Source organism: Drosophila sulfurigaster, chromosome 3 (genome assembly GCF_023558435.1).
Source record: "Drosophila sulfurigaster albostrigata strain 15112-1811.04 chromosome 3, ASM2355843v2, whole genome shotgun sequence".
NCBI lineage: Eukaryota > Metazoa > Arthropoda > Insecta > Diptera > Drosophilidae > Drosophila > Drosophila sulfurigaster.
The window spans coordinates 35,966,322-35,972,321 of NC_084883.1; positions in this window are offsets into that span (position 1 = coordinate 35,966,322).

Genomic DNA, 6,000 nt, shown 5'->3' on the forward strand with positions numbered 1-6,000 from the left:
ACTGGTTAAGATAGCGGATAGACTAAGCAATACCCTTTAAACTTTAAAAAAGACTGTTGCATTATTAATTTAATTATACTAAATTAATTGGATATTCATGATACTGAATAATAAAAATTTGAAAAGCGAAAAGAGTACTTTTTAATTTCGCAGACATGATGAATGTAGTAGCTAATAAAGAGTCTCATCAATAGACTGCATTTGCATTTAATTTTCATTAGTAATTACTATTAAAACATAATAATCAATAATTATTCCTATAATATTTCAAGTCTGTTACATACACTTCAACACTGCTAATATACCTCTTCGCCTTCTTCTTGTGTAGCGTATAAAAGCAGAACCAAAACAAATGACAAACAATAAAAATCGAGTATACGCAATGCTTGCTTAAAGGATCAGCGGGTGTTGCGCGTGTTTACGCGTGTGTGAGTGTGCGGGGGCATCTTGTGTATTGGTGTGCGTGAGTATGGCAATATTAGCAATGTGTTTTAAGTGCTTGGCTGCCAGTTAAAGTTATTGCTGCATAATTTCCGGTGCTAAACATTTCCGTTGCACATAATTACACACATAACGAGACGCCCCGTAAAACCTCAAGTGAAATTAAAAGCGAGCCTAGCAAATAACCAAAAAAAAAGAGAGAAAAAATTAACGCAGAAAAAGAGAAGAAATATGAAAAAAAGATATAAAAAAAGAAAGGAATTGCAAGTGGCGCATGTTGCGCTGGCGATAAAAAGCGCTTGTTAATGTTTATGCATGTGCCGGCCAAGGCAGGACAATTGTCCTGCGGGACCGTGTCGTATCTGTGTGTCCCACTCCCCTTCTCTCTTCCCCTCCCTTCCTCTTCCGCTCTCTGTCTCTCACTCTTTGTGTGCTGCGCCATTGGCGGAGCTTATGGGGAGACCATTATGGACAACTGCAATGGCGACAATAACGTGTCGTTGATGTTTCACACCTGAGACACATTTTCGAGAATGTATGCCTGTGTTTCCCTCCGTCTCCTCTCCACTACTCTCCTTCCTCCTGCTGAACAGGTGGTTGGCGCAGCGCCCAAAAGTGTGCTATTAAAATTGAGACTATGCTATAGACACAATACATACATATACACATCTATATATGTATATCTATACTGCATACATATTGTATATCTGTATAATGTATATTTATGCATTTACATAAGCTGAGTGCTTGAAATGCTGCCAAACTGGCAAATGCAACACAAATTTTGCGGTTTTGTGGTTATCCTTTTAAGCACAACAACAACAACAACAACAACGACAACAACAACATCACAACAGGTAAAGGATAACAACAGCCGTCCTTTTCTGGGAGAGCTGTTAAGCTTGTTAGGCGTGAAATATGCTTTTGCAAGATTTTTATTGTAAAAGCCCTTATTAAATATATAAATTCATATGCACATTCAACGCGTTGATTATCGAAGCGCCTGCCAAATTGACGGCTTTAAATTAATCGGATTTTTTGCTTAACACAAAATAATGGGTAGAGAAAACCAGGCAAATTTAATATGCGACTTGTTGCGGTTGCTTAATATGAAAATATGCGTGAATTTATTAACACGAACACTAGATGGCGCCAGTTTACGCCTTGAATATGTTTTGTATTTATTAAAGAATTTCGCCTGCTTTAATATTGACGGCAGTTTTTCTACGTTCGTGGTAAATCGATATAGAAAAGTATAGGCACCTTTTGTCTATCACACGCATTAGCATTAAATTACAATATACATTTCCTCTCTTTTTACTTTAGCATATTGATTCACTCTTGAGTTAAGCACAGTCAACCTTTAGGGAAATCTTGTAAGTTTGCCCAAAATGTTGCCCTTTTTTAATGAGCGAGGTTTTAGGCGTATTCTTAATAAGTTCAGCGATTATTTGCTAAAAACTTTGTGGACCAAAAATTTGCCTTTTGTAGGCGGGTTTTTTGGTTTTGGTTTTGGTTCGTTGCAAGCGTCGCGTGCTTAAAGCTTTGCCAACTCATGGCTCAACGTTTTGGACCTTAATTAACCAGAAGTACACGCAAAATGATTTGATGCCGGCCTCAGGCATTTTGCCAATCAAATTGAGCATAAATCTAAACAAAATTCTAGAGACTCTCGGTGGCAGTTAGCGTTTCTCTGTTGCCCCGTGGGCGGAGTTTAATTAAACCTGAGCAGCGAGCAGCGAACAGCGAGAAGTGCGCTGAATTTAAGCGTTTAATTGAAAAACTTTAAACGAGACTTGTCGTCCCAAGAGAATATATATATACCATACACAGTAAACGACACTTTTTAGTTTGCAGTGAGCCGAGAATAGAGAGCAGCAAACAGCGAGTGGCAGGCCATCCAATACAATGCCACAAGCGGCAACTTTGACGCAGACTCAAAAACGCAAAAATTTGTGAGCGACACTTTTTGGTTGGAGAGTGTGGAAAATAAATTCGCAGCGAGGCGGATCGCCAAAGTTGCCAAGAGACGGTGCAAAAAATTATGACAGTTGATAGTAGTTGGCACAGACAGTGCAGCAGCAACAACAACAACAACAACAGAACCGAAGCAGTTGCTGCATTAAAATCACTCATACGCACCGTCATATGTGCACCGTCTCTTTTTGTGAGTTGCCGCTGCTGCTGATGCTGCTGCTGCTGCTGCTAGTGTTGCCGTTGCTGTTGCCTGTTGCCCTGGGAGCAGCATTAATTGACACGTGATAATTTAATTAACGTGGCTACAAAACGTGGCATCCAACTAGTGCTAAGCGTCGTCATCATCAGCAACACCATCGATGCCAAGCAGACACCAAAGCAAAAAAAAAAAAGAACAGAAAAAAAGAAACATCCCAGCGAGAGTCTGCTAATTGGGTCAGCAGCATTTTGAGGGCGCACCACGTCTGCCCATCATTGTTTTCCCATTGCCATTGGCCGCAGGCACAGTCAGACCTCCTCCATATACCACATACATATATCTAGTATCTCCATTCCCATTCCCGTTCCCATTCCCTTTCCCATTTCCATTGCCATCCCACCTCATCACCGTTGAGTGTCTCTTAATTACAGTGTGCGGCGCTTGTTGGCAAAAGGGATTTTCTTCTTCTGCTGCTGTTGCTGCTGCTGCTTTTGCTTCTGTTTCTGTTTCTTGTTTGTCTCTCGATGTCGACGCACCGTTACAGTTTTCCTCGGCGATACAGCAATATGTGTCATGCCACAAAGTATGCACAGATAATTGACATCAGCTTAACAAAAGCACGACCCCTGCCCCTCGCTACTCCTTCTCCCACTTCCTCTCCATCCATCAGCCTAACGCATTTATCATAAGCTACACATGCGTTAAATAAACTGAAAACGAGCCAAGGGTCTTGCTGCTGTCAGAATTTCAGCCAGCTTTGGTCAATTCAATGGGATTTAAAGACTTTGTGTTAAAGTGCTAATACTCAAAGAGAATTGTTAGCTGTTAGTTGACAGAGATTCTCTTGCATTTGTAAAAGCTCAAACGATTTTATTTTCCTAATTAAAGAGCATTTTGTAGAATTGTAATTAAAAAGAGTAAAAAAAAAAATTATTTGAATATTATCAATTAAAATTGTATGTTTAAAATATGCAAAAACTAATCCCTAATCAATTACTATATACGAATTAATGGCAATGCAACATTTATTGCGCAATGCATACGTAATGATAGGCGATTAATGTTGTCAATTATTAATTAAAAGTTGAAACTCTTTTGATGCTTAAATATATAAACCGAACGTAGGCATAATTATGCTTATTGTTTGATTTACATAACTAAACTTTAAACATTCAACACTTTTTTTGTAGTCAAAATACTTGTTTTTAACAATTTTTATACACTTCATTTAACTATTTGGTATAGAGTAAAAGGAGTTAATTTTGAAAACAGCAGATTATAAAAGTTGAATAATAAACGTTGAATTTATATTATATGTTAAGCAAAACTTTCGCGGTTGCTACAAGAGTATCAGCTTACATACTTTATACACTCCAACATAATCATAACTTATAAAAAGTTGCAAATGTTTAATAGATTTACTAAAAGCGATGCAAGTTATTTTATTTTGAAGTTTTAAGTTTTATACACATTGTTGGAGCGGCATTGATCTATGTATTTAATAACCTTCAGCTATATTTAAGCGATTAAACGAATGAATTTAGTCAACCGCAACAAGCGACGCATAAAAGTATGCTACGAATACGTGCATGGCACAGTGCAGCAGCCTATGAAAAATTATAGTGAAAATATGACAGAAGAAATATATATGAAACTAAAAATACTAATTTTAAAGGTGACCAACATAATTCTTAGATTTTTCTTGTTATACCCGCTACCTATAGGAACAGGTAGAAGGAGGCATCTCCGCCAATCGAAACATGCGTAATTTGAAGCTAGAATGAAGTTAAAGTTGGAACACATAATAATAACTACAGTATTTTTGAAAATTTGCAGAAGTTATTTAAAAAATACTTTCGCATGGAAAAAATACATACTGCAACAGGGTCTTAGCTGTCTTGGCGGACAATCTGGTATGTTTAGTAATCTGTAGTATATCTCTAATGTATCAATATACCAAGGAATGCCTTAACTATTTGTATAGTATTTATGTGGTATATTAATTCGATATATTTTAATAATAATTGTTATGCTGCTATTCAAAATGGGTATCGGGTATCTTACAGTCGAGCACACTCGAATGTAGCTTTCTTCCTTGTTACTTTTTCAATCAATTTTGCGCCACTGTGCTGCAATGTAGCAAATGGGCTGAGCACAAGTTAAGTGCCGCTTGAGCCTTTTTAAATATAGATACTCAGAGGCGCTCGCATAAAAATACGCATCATTGCCAGCCAAACGAGCCACGCCCACCGCCCACAGTTCGCTGCCGTTGCCGTTGCCATTGTCAACTGACAATGCCGCTGGCGAATGTGTTGAAAGATCCAAGTACTACAACAAGGGAGAGAGCTGAGGGAGCTGTTTGTGCCAGTTGAATGCAAATATTAATAGTGCAAATTTTCTGTTGCACAACAGAAATAATACAGATGCATTGCCTCAGTCCCCCGCAATATATAGTATATATACATATATGTACTTGTATACTCATGGAGATAACAGTGTGTGTCATTTGTTGTCGTCCTTCTACAGTTGAGCATGAAAAGCATTTACAAACAACACTTTAACTTTACACCAAGTAATTTTCTTATGCGCTGTAAATAGGTTCGCTTAAAACAAAATATTTATTTTAATTTTTTATGCATATTTATTCTCCATTTTCAATTTTCATTCGCTTATTTACAACATTTTTATTTGTTGGCGCAACAAATTTTTGTATGCGATACCATTTAATATAGTTGCACATTTGTTTGCTTGCACAATTGCAGCGAGCGGTTTGTGTTCTTAATTTAAGTGCATCAACATTTTTATTCTGTTTTACATATTTATTTATTTATGCTTTTTATGGGCAACATTGTTTGCCAACAGTCTCCAAATAATTATTTCGTTTGATCTCTTGTGTTGAAGCTAAAACCATATTCAATGTTCAAATATCAACAGTTGCCAAATAAATTGCTCTCGTATACATTTAATTAAATCAATTTGATGCCACATACAGTAAATTGACACTTTACTGACCACAAATAAAGACTAAAAAGCCAAAATGTATGCACCAGACTGTTCTGTTATTTAGATATGATAGTTTTTGACAATAGCGAAATATTCACTTTAAATTGTTGTAGAATTTGTGAGAAATCCGAAGTCGGAACACACGCCACAGAAGTGTTTAATAATGCTGGACGGGCAACAAATGCTGGGCATTTCATAAAGTTTAATTAACGCCAGCACATGGTAATGAAATGCAACTGGCAAGAAAAATGGCTGGCACTATTAAAATTATATTAAAATAATTAAAAGAGCAGACTTGCAGTCCCAGATGGCGACAAATGAACGTCTGAGGTCGAAGATATTAGCATGATTAAATTAACATAAATTGAGAGAAAAGGCAA